Source organism: Culex quinquefasciatus, chromosome 2 (assembly GCF_015732765.1).
Source record: "Culex quinquefasciatus strain JHB chromosome 2, VPISU_Cqui_1.0_pri_paternal, whole genome shotgun sequence".
Classification (NCBI taxonomy): domain Eukaryota; kingdom Metazoa; phylum Arthropoda; class Insecta; order Diptera; family Culicidae; genus Culex; species Culex quinquefasciatus.
Window position 1 is genome coordinate 106,993,203 of NC_051862.1, and position 21,307 is coordinate 107,014,509.

Genomic DNA, 21,307 nt, shown 5'->3' on the forward strand with positions numbered 1-21,307 from the left:
ATTTTTTCTTGTTTCAAAATTTTTATTCAAGTTATGTATATTTTGAATTTACAATTTACAATTTCAATTACAATTAAACAATTCAAGAAAATGTAAAAAAACACTTTCTTCTCTACTCCTTTAATACAAACTAGCTGTATGAATAAAGAGAAACTTTTGACGAAGGAGTTTCTTCAATAAAGACATTGAAAACATAAGAAGAAAATCTTGTTAAACATTTTTGCATGCATTATTTTACAGTACATGAAAGGGAGGGGCTCAAAGGACGTTGACCCCCAAGACTCACCCCTTTAGCTGTGGATGGCGATGTGCTGGAGGAGGTGAGCGAATTCGTGTACTTGGGATCGCTGGTAACGGCCGACAACGACACCAGCTTAGAGATCCGGACTCGTATCCACTCCGCGAATCGCGCCTACTTTGGATTACGGAAAACTTTGACATCTTATCGAGTGCAACGCGCCACGAAGCTGACCCTGTACAAGACACTGATTAGACCGGTTGCCCTCTATGGCCATGAGACCTGGACGCTGCGGCAAGAGGACGAACGAGCCCTTGGAGTTTTCGAACGGAAGGTGCTGCGAACGATCTACGGTGGAGTACGTACAGCTCAGAACGAGTGGCGAAGACGCATGAACCACGAACTGCACGCGCTGCTGGGAGAACCGACCATCGTCACACTGGCGAGAATCGGGAGGCTCAGGTGGGCCGGCCATGTCGCGAGGATGGACGCAGACCATCCTGTCAGGATACTCTTTGACCGCGCGCGACCGGATGGCGGCACAGGCCGACGAGCAGGAGCACAGCGTGCACGATGGGGAAATCAGATCGAGGCGGACCTAAGAAAGATCTGCAACCTAGGAGACTGGCGAGCTGCAGCCCAGAACCGAGCAACATGGAACAACCTTCTTGATACAGCACGGGTATGGTGTTCTAAGCTGATTGGTATGGTATGTATACATTATTTTACAATATTACAATTCATCTTAATAATTATACCATAAACCAAGTAATGGTAAAAATAATTTGCTGGTTCTATACTCTTTGAATTTTTGCACCCGTATCTGGCTGGCGACTTATCGGCAGCAAAAAAATTTGGAAGCCAGACTGGACCGACTTCGACGCCAAGCAGCGGACTCGCCGTCTTCAGGAAAAGGAAGCCGAAAAAGCACGTCGCCGCAACCGAAAACATCGTCAACAAATTCAGCACCAGCAACAACAACATCATCAGCAACGCCGGCAACAGCAACACCTGCAGCAACAACAATCACATCAGCATCTTCGACGGCAACAGCACCAGACCAACTGCAACTCTGACGCAGGCCGAAACCCAAGTACGCCACATTTTAACTTAAAGGACAATCAATTCGACCAGGACAACGCAAGTAGCAGCAACTTTTTCACTCATTCGTCAACCAAATTGTCCGACAAGGAACTTCTAGACCAGGCAAGGGTCGAATTTTCTGGCCAACCTCCTACTACATCGAATTCAAACTTCATCAACTTCCGAAAAGGGGAGACCATTAACCCCTACCGGAAGGAAAAAACGCCAATCGTCCCACCTCTAAACGCCATCACGCCGCAGCCAGCAAAAACGTCATCACAAACTCCTGAAGTAACAGACAGTATGTTCTGTCTGGACCCAATGAAGCCGCCCATAGTACGCCTAACTGAACAGTCTGCAATCGGCGATGGCCGTTTCCTGCAGGCCAGACTCCGCGAAACGAAAGTCTATGACAATCTCAGACTATACTTGGCGTATCTGAAGGACCAAAAACCGGACGTCTGCATAGACGGACTAACACTAACCAGCATGCATGTCTTTTTGCATCCAATGGCCTGCCTCCTGAACCTGTACATCTTATGAACATCTTCATGGAATACAACTCAACAATTGGAATTTCACCTAAGCAAACCCTCACCGACCTGGAAACCTACAGGAAATATGTAACAACTAGAAGACTTCAATACCTGCAGCATTCGCGCGAAGCCGCCAACAAATTTTACCTGCCGACTACATCGTCGAATTTTTACAAGCATTGACGCCTTCTAACACGGAAGAAGAAATGACACCCTCGCAAGAGGCAATAAGTACTATTAATAATTTAAGTATGTCTCCAAAAATTTCTTCAACGGAACAACAGAATGCGAATGAAATTCTAATTTATTGTCAGAATTTCAATCGCATGAAAAGCCCTGGCAAAATGAAGGAAATTTCTTTAAACATTCTCTCACATTCTTTCGACATTATTCTTGGAACTGAAACTAACTGGGACGAAAGCGAAGAAATTTTTGGAAACAATTATTTTGTATTCCTAGGCAATAGAAATTTAAATTTCAGTCGAAAAAAGTCAGGAGGCGGCGTCCTCTTAGCAATAAATGCCAGACTTAATCCAAAAGAAATTGTAACTGAATAACATTTTCAATTTGAACAAGTCTGGGCCAAAGCCACTATTGCAGACCAAGTACACATTCATGTAAAAAAACAAAGAAATTCATTTTTAGACCTTTTATTCACTAACTGTATTGAAGACTTTCATGTACAAGAATCTGTAACCCCCCTTTGGAAGAATGAAGTCTTTCATACAGCAATTGAATATTCTATTTATGTCCATAAAAACACTTTGCCCATTGACTGGGAATATGAAGAAGTCCTGGAATACAATAAAACAAACTTTGTAGAAGCCAAACGTAAACTACTTGCAATTGACTGGCAAAATTTATTTAAAAATGAAGGAAATGTCGACGAATTAGTAGGAAAATTCTATACGGAAATTAACACTATAACATCTGAAACCGTACCTACTAGAAGAAGACGACGTAATAACACAGGCAATAAATACCCAGTGTGGTTCACTCCACAACTAAGAAATTTAAAAAATAGAAAACAAAAAGCCTACAACCTATACAGAAACAATACAAATGACACAAATCTTCTGAATTACCTGAATATTTCCGACCATTTTTTTTCGGCATTCAATTCTGCCAACGAAGAATATAATAGTAAAGTCGAATCTGAAGTCAAATCATGCCCGAAAAATTTCTTTAATTACGTAAAATCCAAATCCAAAAGTAGTAACTTCCCATCGCAAATGCAACTGGACGAAAATGTAGGCAGTAACTCAAAAGAAATTTGCAATCTTTTTTCAAAATTTTTCAAAGAAGTATACACCTCATTTTCCGAAGAAGACCGCGACCGCGACTACTTTTCCAGAATTTCCAAATGACGTCTCAGTCAATTTTTTGTCAGAAACGGAAGTACGCCAGGCATTGAAAGACTTAGACTCATCAAAAGGACCAGGACCCGACGGAATAGCACCTGCATTCCTAAAGAACCTTGCAGAAGAATTGTCATTTCCACTGCATCATCTTTTCAACATGTCAATAAATACTGGAAAATTCCCACAAACATGGAAAAAGTCTTTTTTTGTGCCTATTTTCAAGTCAGGCCCAAAATCAGACATACGTAATTATCGCGGAATTGCCCTTTTGTCTTGCATTCCAAAACTTTTCGAATCTATTATAAATGAAAAAATCTTTCAGCAAGTAAAAAACCGCATCACATGTAAACAGAACGGCTTTTTTAAAGGCCGCTCTACTAGCACCAACCTTTTAGAATTTGTAAATTTTACACTGAATGCAATGCATAATCGCAATTTCGTAGAAGCAATTTACACAGACTTTAGTAAGGCATTTGACAGAATCGACATACCATTATTCTGGGATTCTGCTAAGCATCAGCCGAAATCCAAACCGAAATTTTCTCAAAGTCAGGTTGTACCTGCATCTTTAAATCAAACGTTCGTGCTGTCTCACTCGAACAATGCTAGAAATACCCCTACCGTGGAAAAGTTAGGTAACACTAATGGTATTTCTTATGCCAACGTCGTTTCGGGTTCGGGTTCATCCACGAATTTCAAATCCTCTACCTATCTTCCTGAAATTGGGCAGGTACAGTCATCCCACATATTCGGAACACCCACAAATTCGGAACACTTTTGTGGTAATTTGTCAATAACATGCCAAATGCAACTTTTGTGTCGACCCTACTATTTTTAGGACCTTCATTTGGACGATTCTATGACAATTTCCGGAATTCCATTTCCCGGAATGGACGTTTTCCGGAATGGACATTATCCGGAATGGACGTTTTCCGGAATGGACGTTATCCGGAATGGACATTATCCGGAATGGACGTTATCCGGAATGAAATTTCCCGGAATGGACGTTTCCCGGAATGGACATTTCCTGGAAAATGAGTTTTTTTATATTACCTGATATGAGAATGAATGGAATCTTGCCTACTCGCTTACTTGTGGTTAAGAATTATTTAGTTTGTACCCCGTTTGTTTCACCTAGTCACATTGAAAGAACTCGATATTTTGAAAACAATATGAATTTAAATACATGAATGATGAAAAGAAAGTGAAATGATCGGACAAGAACAATAGAAGCAAGCGTTGACTATTGAAACAATACTTTATCAACCATTACGAGATGTAACAATGTAGATCGATAGATATTAGACAAACACTAGATGTTTTTAACATTCTTTCAATGTGTTGTTCTGTAAGAATTTTCCCTTCTTTTGTTAATCATTTGACTTATGTGACTAAATTCTACCAAATTTTACTATAAAGCAGAATGATTATTTTCAAAGAAGGGAAATCCTCAAGAAAATAAAAAGCTTTTCAGAAAATCAATGTGTAATGTGGCCAGTCAAAAAAATAAATAGCTTAAGTGTATTTATAATGAATAAAAAACCTCAAGGAAGTACACATTATACAATGATTTTCTGAAAAGCTTTTTATTTTCTAGAGGTTTTCCCTTGTTTGAAAATAATCATTCTGCTTTATAATAAAATTTGGTAGAATTTAGTCACAAAAGTCAACTGATTAACACAAGAAGGGAAATCTCTTACACGAAATTCCATCACATCGATTAAAGATCGTGTATTTTTGAAGAAGGGAAAACCTCAAGAAAATACACATTATACTTTGTTCTTCTGATAGCTTTTATACTTGAGATTTTCCCTTCTTTAAAAATACACGATCTTTCATCAAAGTAATGGGATTTTATGTAAGAATTTTCCCTGCTTTTGGTTATTCAACGAAATTTCAACTAGTTTTTCGTTAAGGAGCTCTGCACTATAAAGAAGAATGTTTTTTTTTTAAGAAGGGAAATCCTCTAGAAAAAAAAGCTTTCAGAAAATCAATGTATAATGTGTATTTTCTTGAGGTATTCCCTTCTTTAAAGATACACGATCTTTAATCGATGTGATGGAATTTCGTGTAAGAGATTTCCCTTCTTGTGTTAATCAGTTTACTTTTGTGGCTAAATTCTACCAAATTTTATTATAAAGCAGAATGTTTATTTTCAAAGAAGGGAAAATCTCTAGCAAATAAACAGCTTTTCAGAAAATCAATGTATAATATGTACTTCCTTGAGGTTTTTCATTCTTTAAAAATACACTCAAGCTTTTTATTTTCTAGAGGTTTTCCCTTCTTTGAAAATAATCATCCAGCTTTATAGTAAAATTTGGTAGAATTTAGTCACAATAGTTAACTGATTAACACAAGAAGGGAAATCTCTTACGCGAAATCCCATCACATTAATAAAAGATCGTGTATTTTTAAAGAAGGGAAAACCTCAAGAAAATACACGTTATACATTGATTTTCTGAAAAGCTTTTAATTTTGTAGAGGTTTTCCCAAGGTTGTCCCGTCTTTGAAAATAAACATTCTGCTTTATAGTAAATAAAAAAAATAAATTGTTCGCTCTACAGCATTGCCTTGACGTTCTCGATTGCGAGATTCCTACTCGAAACTAGGTGTCCGAAGGCTTGATTGTAATAGCAATAGTAATAGTAATAGAAATTTTATTTGGCAACAATATCCTGTTAGTTAGACTTTTTATCAGGGCAAGGATGGATTGTTGTTGAGGCAATTGCAAACCTCGTTTTACACCTGAGCTTCCATCCACCCCGGGATTTGAACTGACGACTTTTGGATTGTGAGTTCAACTGCCTACCAGCGACTAAACCGAGACAGGACCCAGAGAGACGACTCATACACTTGGACTGAGCTATCGATCTAACCTCTAGGTTAGACCGGGGCAAACATTTACTTCCCTGTCCAACGGAAGGCGTGATCAGACAAATCTCGTCTCGAAAAATGCCACCACCGGGACCGTCTAGAATCGAACCCAGGCCGCCTGGGTGAGAGGCAACTTCGATTACCACTACACCATGATGATGATGGTCCCACCTCTTACCCCTACAATGGTTTGAGCTGGACGAGTTATCGTTATGATAATTTTGATTGAACATTTGAATCAGTTATGCAAAGAAAAACGAACTGATTTTTCATAGCAGATATAAAATAGCCTTCAGGTAACTCCGTTCTTCAGATTTCTATTGTTGATTACTAGTTTATAGGCCTGTAACAGTATTAGCTACGCATCTGGTACTAACTTTCTTTCGGTGCACATATAGTTATACTTGTACACCACGGTTCCCGGACTCTGCTTTATAGTGCAGAAGCCTTTAATGAAATCTAGGTAAAATTTAGTTGAATTAACAAGAGAAGGGAAAATTCTTAAATAAAATCCCATTACTTTGATGAAAGATCGCGTATTTTTAAAGAAAGGAAAACCTCAAAAAAGTACACATTATACATTGAATTTCTGAAAAGCTTTTTATTTTCTTGAGGTTTGCCCTTCTTTGAATACCTACTAAAAATTGGTAGAATTTATTCACAAAAGTCAACTGACTAACAAAAGAAGGAAAAATTCTTAAGTAACAATACATTAAAAGAATGTTAAAAACATCTAATATCTATCGATCTACATTGTTACATCTCGTGGTGTTTGATAAAGTATTGTTTCAATAGTCAACGCTAGCATCTATTGTTAGTGTCCGAAATTTTTACTTTTTTTTATCATTCATGTTGTCAAAATTTCGAGTTTCTTCAAGGTGACTAGGTCAAACCAACGGGGTACAAACTAAATAATTCTTAACTACAAGTAAGCGAGTAGGCAAGATTCCATTAATTCTCATATCAGGTAATATAAAAAAACTAATTTTCCGGGAAATGTCCATTCCGGGAAACGTCCATTCCGGGAAACGTCCATTCCGGGAAATTTCATTCCGGATAACGTCCATTCCGGAAAACGTCCATTCCGGATAACGTCCATTCCGGAAAACGTCCATTCCGGATAATGTCCATTCCGGAAAACGTCCATTCCGGGAAATGGAATTCCGGAAATTGTCATAGAATCCATTTGGACATTCTCTTGCTATTTCACTAGTAAAAGTAGTACTTTTTGAACAAAAAACCCCATTCCAAGACTACTTTATCCAGAGCAGCAAAAATCTGCCTTCAAATTGCCTGTTCCATGATTGTGGGATGTTATTGTGGCTGCCACAATTGTGGAACACCTGAATTTAACTGATATTTTAACAAAAAAAGTTATCAGACCATTCATAAAACATAACTAAGCTTGAGTTTCGTTGGTTTCAGTGCGTGAAGTCATTATTTTGTAAAAATTGTGTACTCATGGAGAGAATCAAAGTTTGTTTACATGCGTAAGAAAAAAGTGTTCTGAATTTGTGGATTTCAAGGGTCAAAGTTTTTCTTCAAAAACTTGATATAAAAGTTAAAATTTGCAGTTGTTCGATACAGCATTCGAAAGATCGCAAAAAAAAGCTTTCAAATGAAGGTAAAAGCGAATCATTAAGTTCAGTTATCGATTTTCTATGATTTTCTGAACATTGGCCGATCTGTAAACTGTTCCGAATATGAGGGATGGCTGTACCTCAAATTTCATTTGAAAATGTTTCTACTGGCAACGCTTTGGGATCTTCTGATCTCGGCGATGTTACGTTTAAAAAAATGACTTTTTTGCAAAACTCACTGTTTGGTTTGATTCAAACAATGAGTAATGCTACATCCATGATGGAAGCAATCCAGATTGGATTAAAATTTGCGAATGATATTGTTCTTACCCTGAAGTTTTATCATGGATCTAAGTAATTCCATCAATATTATGAATTTTCGATTCCCGCCTTATCCACTGAGCTTCTATCGGATGGTGAAGTAAAACGTCGGTCCCGGTTTCTCCTGTCTCGTCAGAGGCGCTGGAGCAGAAATCCCACGTTAGAGGAAGGCCATGCCCCGGGGGGCGTAGTGCCAATAGTTTAGTTTAGTTTTTATTATGAATTTTAATGCTCGTGTAGCGACCCACATCTTTTTTGTCACCTTAGATGAAATCCCCGACGCAATAATGTGCGATTGGACTTTGATCCATGATGAGGAGATTTCATCCAGTGGTGAAATTAAAGAGAACCGTGAAGTCGCTCAAATCATAATTAGTCCACAGCCAAATTACCCCCAGGGGAACTTGGCCCAGTTAGCATAACTTCACAGTTCTCTTTTCAAGATCAAACGAAGGGCCGGCTGAGGCGAAGTCGTTTGTGCGTTCGGGTTTTCACACGCGCAAAAACAGATGGCCCATGCGCGAGCCGATAGGAGATCGAATCTAATCTACGTACTTATGCCAGAGGGAGAGAGAGATAGAAAAAGGGAGAAGAAAGACAATATGCGACACTTCGGGTTTTGACTCGTTGACCAATCAATTAGGACATGGAGGGGATAATTACCTCACCCGCTAATTGATTGGTCAGAAGGTCTCGGCAAGAAAATCCGAACCCAAAGGATTCCAGGAATTATGGGGATCTTCAAAGTCCTCAAATGAACTAAGAGGACACTATAAAAGGCGATCGAAAATCTCGATCGGGGTTCAGTATTCAGTATGTAGTTCAGTTCGGAGTTCAGTTCGGTGTTAAGTTAGTCACAGTATGTAGTTCAAATTTTGCCCTCAGTTAATTCTCGGTAATCCCAGTGTTCTCAGTTCAGTAGTTTAGTGTCAGTTTTGGTGTTTGACTTTTTGTAACTCGTTAAACTTTCTCAATAAAAAGTTAGGAAAAGTGATCGTGCCCGCGTTTTTCACTCTAAATCAAAAAGAAATTCCAGTGTTTGAAAAATATCGGGTGGACGGCGCGATACAGTGGTGACAGCAAAATTCCAAGAACGGAAGGAGACGCCATCTTGGATTGGAAGAAAAAACCAGTGCCGACATGAAAATTTGGTAAGTCCTTTAAAAATTTTTTAACTAATTAATGCAACTAATCAACTTTGAACAATCGTCTGAACCAATTTTTTTTTAAATATTAGAATCTTTTTTTACATTAGCAATATGTCTTTTTCCAAAACATTTTCATTGAAAAAAAAAGTGTTTCATTAATTTTGCTTTATTGAAAAAGAAAGAGAATAAAAAGTGTACAAAAATAAAATTTTCTTATTGAGTATTGAAAAATCGCAAAGAAAAAAGCAAGGTGAAAAAAAAACAATAATTTTAAACGTGAAATCGTTTACTAACCAACGGACTGAAGCCCCCACCCGTGGTAAGCGACAGTTCAAATATCACAAAAGTGCATACTAAACCAAAATTTCAAAACTGAAAAATAAAAATAAAATCGAAATTTAAACGCGACATCGTTTACTAACCAACGGACTGAAGCCCCCACCCGCGGTAAGCAACAGTTCAAATATCACAAAAGTGCATACTAAACCAAAATTTCAAAACTGAAAAATAAAAAATAAAATCGAAATTTAAACGCGACATCGTTTACTAACCAACGGACTGAAGCCCCCACCCGCGGTAAGCAACAGTTCAAATATCACAAAAGTGCCTACTAAATCAAAAATTCAAAATTATAAGAAAAATGAGTGATTAACTACACTGAAATAAAAAAAAAATTAATAAAAAATAACCGTGATTCGCCTACTAATTCAGGAACTCTAGCCCCCACCAGCGGTAAGCGAAAGTTCGAATATCACAAAAATATTTTACTAAACCAAACAGATCAAACCCCTTAAAAATATACAGTACAAGAAAAATAATAAAATAATAACCGCGATTCGTATACTAATTCAGGAACTCTAGCCCCCACCAGTGGTAAGCGAAAGTTCAATCCGAAATAGTGAAACACTAAACCAATCAATCAAATCATAATATTAAAGACAAATATCAAACCAGTAAACGAGATTTCGCCTACTAATTCAGAAACCTAGCCCCACCAGTGGTAAGCGAAGGTTTAATCCGAAAAGTGAAATTACTAATCCAAATTCTCAGAAAAATAATAATGAAATAAACAAAAACCAACACTCAACAAGAAAAGAAAAAGTAAGTGAAATAAAAAAAAAATAATCTTAAAAGTACACGTTTATCAGATTGAATTTTTTATTCATTTCTCTTCAATAAAAAAAAAAAAGGAAATCAAAAATGGAACATCTTGAAGCATACATTGATGCAGAGCTTTCGAACTTGAAGAAAAGCATCAATAAACCTAGGAGCGAACAAAATACTCTCGACAAAATCGAATTATTTAATGATTATTTTCAACAATATGAAGCACTGGTACGAAATAAGAAAAGTAAAAGCAGTGCGGAAATTTCAAAGATAATTGATTCTAATCACAATAGAGTTCGCGAAAAAGTGGAAAAAGCTTTGGATATTTTGAAAAATCCAAAACATGAAACAAATTCAGACGTTAAGGATGATAATGATAAAAAATCAAAAACTAATAATACTAACACGGCTGAAGAAGAAAAAGTTTTGGTACTAATTGAAAGATCAACAGACGACGAAATAAAAGATTTAAAATTATCTGATCAACTTTCCAACTTGGAGTGGGTCAGTGATAAAATTGATACATTTAAAGACAAATGTAAAAATTATAACAGGCTTGTAGAAGAAATTAAAACCAAAGTAAATTCTGAATATTTCAAAAATATACTAATCGGCCAAAACAGATTTTTGGAAAAAGCTGATGAAGCTTATGAATTTTTAAAAGAGGCTGAGAAGAGATTAATCAAAAACAACGTTACTCAAAACCAAAATAAAACACCATCCAAAATTATTATCCAAGAGAATACAAATAAAGTCCAAACAGTACCTGGTAACAAAAACTATCATGAAATTCAAATTTTTAATTTTCTCATGAAATTGGCAATTCAATGTATTCCTGATTTTCATGGAGCAATAAATGAACTAGATCCTTTTTTATTTCAAATTGATCAATTTGCTTCACAATTACCCTATGGGGTGGACGAAGCATCGTTGATTAATGTGGTGCTCATGAAATTAAAAGGCAGAGCACTTGACAGGACAAATAAAATTCGCGGCAAAAATTGGGCCGAAACAAGGGAAAATTTGATTAAAGAATTTTCCTCTGTTGCATCTGTTGAAAATATTCTACAGAAAATTGAAACATTAGAGCAAGGTCAAAATGAAAATTTTAAAAATTATAAAAAAGAGCTTTGAATATTTTGAATGAAATTTCAATCATCGAACAGAAAGATAATATTGACGGACAATTTGCTAGGAGAAGTTTAAAAATCCACTTTCTGGGTGGTTTGAAAAATTGCAATTTAAAACAGTTAGCCAAGACGCAAAGAGACAAAAATTTTACTGAACTTCTGGATTATTTGGATCAGGAGTTTATAGAATGTGAACAAATTGATGACATCGAGAGACGTTTACAAGCATGTAAAGTCTCAAAATACAATTTTCAAAAACAATCAAATAATTCCGCTTATATAAATTTTTCAAGATGGAATGATACACGTCCAGATATTGCAACGAATTGGAACAGAAACCGTAATTATCTACCAAATAATAGAAATAATCAAAGACCAACTCACCAAACAAACACAAACCAATATATTAGACAGAATCAGCACCAGGAAAACTATAATAGAAACTTTAATAATTATCAACAAAAACCAAAAACAAACCAGCAATTACTACCTAACAACAATTCAAGAGATTACCCAGAAAGGATGGGCCAAAGGAACTATCAACCTCAGATTAATGAAACAAGAAATAGATACCCAAATTCACAACAAAACCGAATTCAACAAATACCAAGATATCAAAATCAGAACCGCCAACGTTCCGAAAATTATCAAAATAATAGATACAACAATAACAACACCAATAGTAACCAAGATAATCGCTATCCAAAAAACTAATAACTGGGGGGTTTTCAAAAATTCTACAACCAATCATACCAAACGAATAAACATTTATTTGAAGCAAACACAAATTTAAGTCAAATCACAAATCAGAAAAATGGTAGAATTTTTGCAAGAAAAATTGAAAACTTCCTAGAATATAACCCCCCCACACGAAACTATTCCGATTATCCTTACACCAAACTACCAATTTCGAATAAGAATTGCGTCTTCGAAAACTCCACGTCATAAAGTAAAATTTTTACTAGACACAGGAGCATGCACGAACTTAATTAGGAAAAACGTTTTAAACTCAATGGGTTATTCAGTTTTTAATAACCATGAAAAAGTCACTCTTTCAACAATTTCAGAAAGTGTTACTCATTCGATTGGTACAGTTATGGTACATTTATTAGTGGGAAACACAATCTTTATAACTAAATTCAGTGTCATGAAAAATTTACCTGTGCCTGGTACTAGGCCTGGTATTATTGGTGCAGATTTTCTTAAAAAGCATACTTTATTTATAAGTGAAAATTTTGAATTTTTGGTTCTAAAAACGTGCAACAACACGAATGATAATGAAAATGTCCATGATAGAAAAACCAACACTATTGCAAATTGTTACGAAAATAATCCTCGTTTTTACCAAAATCGAAGAAATGAAGTGAAAGAAGCTGAACAACCAATAAATAATTACAATGAAGCGCCTTATTTAGATACTGAGCACCAAGAAAAAGTGACATCACAAGAACTCGATTTAGATACTGATCGTGATTGCGACGTAATCGAATATAAACAATTTAAAAAGGTTAGAGGTTATGAGAGAATGGAACAGCTACTGAATATTATCAAATTAGACCATCTAACAAATGGATCTTATAGAGATATAAAATCAATTATACAGAAATTTAATCACATGAGCAATTCTCTACAAAACCGGCCGATTTCGACCATTTTTATTTTTTGTATTTTTTGATTTGGCTCAAACTTTGTGGGGGCCTTCCCTATGACCAAAGAAGCCATTTTGCATCATTAGTTTGTCCATATAAATTTCCATACAAATTTGGCAGCTGTTCATACAAAATGGTACGTAAATATTCGAAAATCTGTAACTTTTGAAGGAATTTTTGATCAATTTGGTGTCTTCGGCAAAGTTGTAGGTATTGTTAAGGACTATTTAGAAAAAATAGGTACACGGAAAAAAATTTCCCGATTTTTTATTAACTTTTTCACAAAAACTCAAATTCCCAAAATACGTATTTTTGATTTTCGAGATTTTTGATATGTTTTAGGGACAAAATCCGCAACTTTTGAGCTATAGAGAAACATGGTCAAAATCTGCCGCCGAGTTATGATTTTTAAAAACTGGTGATTTTGGAAAAAATCGAAATTTCATACATAAAATTTTTTGACCTCATTTTTTATGCAAAATTGAATTTGCAATCGAAAATTACTTTACAGATTTTTTGATAAAGGGCCCCGTTTTCAAGATATAGCCACAGAAAGTTTGATTTCAGCGAAATATTTGCAGTTTTTCGATTTTTAAAAATAGTGACCATGAGTGACCATCTCTAAAAATATTTTTTTTGAAAAGTTCAGAAAATTTGCTATAAAATTGTCTAAGAGACATCGAAGATTGGACCTCTGGTTGTTGAGATACAGCGGCTTAAAGAAAAAGAAACACGAAAATTGAAGTTTTCTAAGTCTCACCCAAACAGCCCACGATTTTCTAATGACGATATCTCAGCAACTAATGGTTCAATTTTCAATGTTAATACATGAAACATTCGTGAAATTTTCCGATCTTTTCGAAAAAAATATTTTGAAAAAAAATAAATCAAGACTAACATTTTAAAAGGGCCAAACATTGAATATTATGCCCATTTGAAATGTTAGTCTTGATTTAAAAATTTTCAAAATATTTTTTTCGAAAAGATCGGAAAATTTTACGAATGTTTCATGTATTAACATTGAAAATTGAACCATTAGTTGCTGAGATATCGTCATTAGAAAATCGTGGGCTGTTTGGGTGAGACTTAGAAAACTTCAAGCCGCTGTATCTCAACAACCAGAGGTCCAATCTTCGATGTCTCTTAGACAATTTTATAGCAAATTTTCTGAACTTTTCAAAAATATTTTTAGAGATGGTCACTCATGGTCACTATTTTTAAAAATCGAAAACTGCAAATATTTCGCTGAAATCAAACTTTCAGTGGCTATATCTTGAAAACGGGGCCCTTCAAAAAATCTGTAAAGTAATTTTCGATTGCAAATTCAATTTTGCATAAAAATGAGGTCAAAAATTTTATGTATGAAATTTCGATTTTTCCAAAATCACCAGTTTTTCAAAAAATCATAACTCGGCGGCAGATTTTGACCATGTTTCTCTATAGCTCAAAAGTTGCGGATTTTGTCCCTAAAACATATCAAAAATCTCGAAAATCAAAAATACGTATTTTGGGAATTTGAGTTTTTGTGAAAAAGTTAATAAAAAATCGGGAAATTTTTTTCCGTGTACCTATTTTTTCTAAATAGTCCTTAACAATACCTACAACTTTGCCGAAGACACCAAATTGATCAAAAATTCCTTCAAAAGTTACAGATTTTCGAATATTTACGTACCATTTTGTATGAACAGCTGCCAAATTTGTATGGAAATTTATATGGACAAACTAATGATGCAAAATGGCTTCTTTGGTCATAGGGAAGGCCCCCACAAAGTTTGAGCCAAATCAAAAAATACAAATAAAATCCATTTCCGGTTTTGGTAGAGAATTGCTCACATATTTTTTCTGGAAGGTGACGAATTAACATATTCAAGAGCGGCTATGCACGAAATTGAAACAACAACTAATATACCTATAAACAAAAGGCAATATAGAATGCCAGAGTCCACAAAAAGCCATATTGATGAGCAAATTGCAGAAATGTTAAAATTGGGCATTATTAAGCCAAGTAAAAGTCCTTGGAATGCTCCAGTTTTGTGCGTACCAAAAAAATGTGATGCAAATGGAAACAAGCGCTACAGAATTGTAGTAGATTTCCGAGCGCTTAACTTAATTACAAAACCATTTGAGCAGTTCTCTACGGAATCGGTCTTTTTTCTTTAATTTTAATTTTTGTATTTTTTAATCCGGCTGAAACTTTTTAGGTGCCTTCGGTATGCCCAAAGAAGCCATTTTGCATCATTAGTTTGTCCATATAATTTTCCATACAAATTTGGCAGCTGTCCATACAAAAATGATATTTGAAAATTCAAAAATCTGTATCTTTTGAAGGAATTTTTTGATCGATTTGGTGTCTTCGGCAAAGTTGTAGGTATGGATATGGACTACACTGAAAAAAAAATATACACGGTAAAAAAAATTTGGTGATTTTTTATTTAACTTTTTGTCACTAAAACTTGATTTGCAAAAAAACACTATTTTTAATTTTTTTTATTTTTTTGATATGTTTTAGAGGACATAAAATGCCAACTTTTCAGAAATTTCCAGAATGGGCAAAAAATCTTTGACTGAGTTATGATTTTTTGAATCAATACAGATTTTTTCAAAAAATTGAAATATTGGTCGCAAACATTTTTCAACTTCATTTTTCGATGGAAAATCGAATTTGCAATCAAAAAGTACTTTAGTGAATTTTTGATAAAGTGCACCGTTTTCAAGTTATAACCATTTTTAGGTAACTTTTTTGAAAATAGTCGCAGTTATTCATTTTTTTAAAATAGTGCCCATGTTTGCCCACTATTGAAAAAAATATTTTTGAAAAGCTGAGAAAATTCTCTATATTTTGCTTCTTCGGACTTTGTTGATACGACCCATAGTTGCTGAGATATTGCCATGCAAAGGTTAAAAAACAGGAAAATTGATGTTTTCTAAGTCTCACCCAAACAACTCACCATTTTCTAATGTCGATATTTCAGCAACTATAGGTCCGATTTACAATGTTAATATATGAAACATTCGTGAAATTTTCCGATCTTATCGAAAAAAAATATTTTCAAAAATTTAAAACCAAGACTTACATTTCAAATGGGCGTAATATTGAATGTTTGGCCCGTTTGAAAGGTTAGTCTTGATTTTAAATTTTGAAAATATTTTTTTCGAAAAGATCGGAAAATTTCATAAATGTTTCATATATTAACATTGAAAATCGGACCATTAGTTGCTGAGATATCGACATTGAAAAATGGTGGGCTGTTTGGGTGAGACTTAGAAAACATCAATTTTCCTGTTTTTAAACCTTTGCATTGCAATATCTCAGCAACTAAAGATCGTATCAACAAAGTCCGAAGAAGCAAAATATAGAGAATTTTCTCAGCTTTTCAAAAATATTTTTTTCAATAGTGGGCAAACATGGGCACTATTTTAAAAAAATTAAAAACTGCGACTATTTTCAAAAAAGTTACCTAAAAATGGTTATAACTTGAAAACGGTGCACTTTATCAAAAATTCACTAAAGTACTTTTTGATTGCAAATTCGATTTTCCATCGAAAAATGAAGTTGAAAAATGTTTGCGACCAATATTTCGATTTTTTGAAAAAATCTGTATTGATTCAAAAATCATAACTCGGTCAGATTTTTGCCCATTCTGAAATTTCTGAAAAGTTGGCATTTTATGTCCTCTAAAACATATCAAAAAATAAAAAAAATAAAAATAGTGTTTTTTTGTAAATCAAGTTTTAGTGACAAAAAGTTAAATAAAAAAATCACAAAATTTTTTTTACCGTGTATAATTTTTTTTCAGTGTAGTCCATATCCATACCTACAACTTTGCCGAAGACACCAAATCGATCAAAAAATTCCTTCAAAAGATACAGATTTTTGAATTTTCACATATCATTTTTGTATGGACAGCTGCCAAATTTGTATGGGAAATTATATGGACAAACTAATGATGCAAAATGGCTTCTTTGGGCATACCGAAGGCACCAAAAAAGTTTCAGCCGGATTAAAAAATACAAAAAAAATCGAATGACCGAAATCTCAGAGAATTGCTCATTTGTGTATCCAATACCGTTTATTAATGAAATTTTAGACAACATTGGTAATAGCAAATTTTTCTCTTCAATTGATCTTAAATCGGGATTTTATCAAATTCCGATTGATTCTCGAGATGCTGCAAAAACTGCATTTTCGACATCAAAAGGACATTATGAATTTACAAGAATGCCGATGGGTCTTAAAAATAGCCCTTCAACATTCCAAAAGCTAATGAATACTATTTTATATGAAATACAACCAGTAAAAGCGTTTGTGTATTTAGATGATATAGTTGTTTTCGGTACAACAATAGAAGAACATAATTTAAATTTATGCAAAATTTTGGAAGCTTTGAGCAAAAATAATTTAAAAGTTGAACCAGAAAAATGCAATTTTCTTAAAAAAGAAATTAAGTACCTTGGACACATAATTGATGAAAACGGTATAAGGCCTACAGATGAGAATATTAAAACAATCAAAAATATGAAACGTCCACAAACAATACGAGATGTTCGGTCGTTTTTAGGAACAGTAAATTTTTATGGAAAATTTATTCCAAATATGGCGGATAAAAGAAAACATTTGAACAATCTTCTTAAGAAAGATACGAAATTTATTTGGACAAAAGAATGTGAAGATGCGTTTAATGTCCTGAAAAATTGTTTAATTTCAGAACCAATTTTAGTTCGACCAAATTTCAAAGATACTTTTGTTATTACAACCGACGCAAGTGACTATGCAATCGGAGCTGTACTATCAAATGAAAAAACAAATGATCACCCAATAGCGTTTGCTAGTAGAGCATTAAGTCATTCAGAGAAGAGATACTTTATAATTGAAAAGGAACTTCTCGCAATTGTATGGGCGATTGAATATTTTAAACATTATATATTCAACCAACATTTCATTGTTTATACGGACCACAGGCCGTTAATTGCATTATGGAGACTAAAAGAAACTTCTCCTACTCTTTCCAAATTAAGATTAAAAATCCAAGGCATTGGATGTGAAATTAGATATAAACAAGGGAAAGAAAATATTGTTGCAGACTTTTTATCTCGAATGCAACACGAAGAAATTAAAATTCATAACACTGAAAAGATTTCAGAAAATTTAAGTAATAACATTGTAGCTGTTGTAACCAGACAACAAAGACGCCAACAAACAAATTCTCCAAATAATATTATTAACAATTCTAATCACAATAAATCGATTGATGATAATGAAAATCAAACTAACAAGTTATTTAATGATGATGATGATGAAGATTTCAATACAACCATTGATTCTTTGCAAGCAATAGATATTGAAGATGAGACAATTGATGTTTCGAGTAAACAATTTAGCTTGGACGATTTTTTCGATGCTCAAAACAATGATGAGTTAGATTTTCAATTACTTAAATTTTCAAAAACAATGATTGATTTTGATTCAATAGATGGAACGTTTGTAATAATCAACAGTAAAACTGCTTTTACAGAATTGAGTCAATTGATCGATTTACCACACGGGATGAAAGATTATTTAGACGGAAAAACTTTTTCATTTCCCATGCATAAAATATGGGGTATAATTTTAAATGGTTCCAAACGTTCGACTATTAATATAGAAGAACTTTTCGATGGATTTTTAGAAGGTTTTACAAATTGTCCGAATTTTGCGAAATCCGCAGAAAACATACAAATAATTTCTTTCAGAAACTTACAACGTTTTCCGGAAATCAATATTTTAAGATTTTTCGCAAACAAATTTGAAAAGTTTTTCACATTGTATGCGTCTGAAGAGGAAAGAATTTTTGTCAAGGTAGAAGATAGGGAAACGGTATTGAAAGAATTCCATGATGCTATTGGGAGGTCATGTTGGTGGAAAAAGAATGCTTAAAAGAATAAGCCCACTTTTTAAATGGGATAACATGAAAAGAGACGTTGAAAATTATGTGCGTCAATGCGAATCATGTCAAAAGAATAAAATATGGCCGACAAATAAAATACCGATGAAAATAACAACAACTTCATCGGAACCTTTTCAGAAAATTTATATGGATATTATAATTCTTGTACAATCTGAAGATAATAATAGATATGGTCTTGTCATACAAGATGATCTAACAAGATTTTTAACTGTTGCTCCGATGCCAGATCAAGAAAGTGAAACTGTAGCAAGAACATTTGTCGATTATTTTATTTGCAGATACGGTTGCCCTTTGGAGGTGGTAACCGATCAAGGTGCAAATTTTATGAGCAGCCTCATGAAGAATGTTTGCAAGCTCTTAAAGATTAAAAAGATCTGCACTAGTGCATATCACCCTCAAGCTAACTTGGTTGAAAGATCAAACCGAGAATTGAAAATATATCTTCGACAATTTATTTTAGGTAATCCTGAGTCGTGGGACTCATTGTTACCATTTTTTACGTTTGAATATAATTCAACGATAAATTCATCAACCGGTTACTCACCGTTTGAATTATTGTATGGAAGAGCAGCTAGAATCCCTACATCCATTTTTGCATACAAAAATGATAGCTTAACATACGACGATTATATCGCCGAACTTAGAGCAACTCTTAAAGGCATTCATGAAAAAGCCAAACAAAATTTGATAATTTCTAAAAATAAAAGAAAAATTATTTACGACCGGCATTCCAACGAATGGCAACCCATGTGGGGAGATTTAGTTCTTGTGCAATCTATTCCTTCAGGAGTAGGGAAGAAACTCCAAAGTCTTTGGAGAGGACCTTACGAAGTTGTTGATATTCCAAGTGAACAAACAACAATCATCAAAAATGGAACAAAATTAGAGAAGATTCACAACAATAGATTGAAGAAATTTTATGACTAGCAACTTCAATTTGTGAAATTTAAACAAAAAAAAATATAATAATAAGAAAATCAAAAAGAAGCAAGGTTTATTAAAGATCCAAGCATCTAATCTTTATACGAATATTTGGTATTTCTTGAGTTCATTTTTCGGTTGATTTAAACCACACTTAATATTTTTTTTCAAATCCATAGGGCTGGAATGCGAATCATAGGGAAAGCATTGATATTTTTAGATGGATAACGGATGGAAATATAATTCTTGACCTCCAAATAGATATTTTTCTGGCTAAATTGGATTAAAAGCTTTGAAGATTTATACGCGCCTCCTCACAAACGAAAAAGAAAGGCTAGAACGAAGCCATCGGATGTAGAGGGGACTATTTCAGTTTAAAGTATTCTGAATAGTTTTGTGCTAACATTTTCCTTAAGCAATTCCAATTGAGCTTCAAAAATTCAAACAGACTCAAGAATGTGTTTTTGTCTCAAGGAAAGAAAAACAAAATCAATTGAAAGTTGGAAATGTTTCGCATTCTTGTACTGTTTTTGGAAAACATGAATAAATGGTCATTAAAGGATATTGATCAAATATTTATAATTCAATAAAAAAAAATTTTGCTTATTCAATAAAATTATAAAACAATAAAAAGTTTTCCAAGTATGACAATAATATCTGATATCTATTTTGAATTTCAGAAAAAAATAGCGGATCCGGATCTCAATTTTAAGAAAACATATAGACAAAAATTATTGTCAAATCTAAGTAATATATAATATGAAAAGCCAAGAAAACCATTCTTCAACAAACAATGTTGGTCGCATTACAAAGTTACTGATCAAATAATTAAAAAAAATATATTATTAAACACAATCGCGATGATGCAGGAAATAATTTTGGATGAAAATTCTACTGAGAATATGAAACGCGAAGCATTATACTGCATAAACAAAATATTAGAAGATATCAACACTCTTCTATCAAATCAACATTATATTCTTCTCATAGCACGATAGTTTCAAATTACACGGTTTTAATATTTAAAATGTATATAGAACTGGCCAGTTCGCACATAAACTATTGTTAATAAATAATCGTTAAGATTTAAATTTTAACCAGTTCACAAATTAATTATTGTAAAAAAAAAAATTATCGTAAACTTTAAATTTTATCAACTAATTGAAAATATTATATATGTTGCATAAACATAAAATAATTCAACGATTTGTAAAAGAAAAATGTCTCAATTCAAAGGAGACATTAAATTTTGGAACAAATATCATTTAAACGAAAAAAAAAAAAAAGAAGTGTAGGAAATTAGAACGATTTAATTAGAATTAGACCAACTTTACGGAAATCAATGGATCAGAAAATAAAAACCCAAAATTTGAGAACAATAATAATTACCAAACGGCCTAACTAACGCAAAAAA

At 33.8% G+C, this 21,307-nt stretch overlaps 1 protein-coding gene across 7 annotated transcripts in view; it reads right to left on the reverse strand.

Annotated features, from left to right (window-relative positions):
- The window catches only part of LOC119768052, a 170,588-nt gene that overhangs the window by 130,672 nt on the left and 18,609 nt on the right, over window positions 1-21,307 (reverse strand). The window lies entirely within an intron of this gene.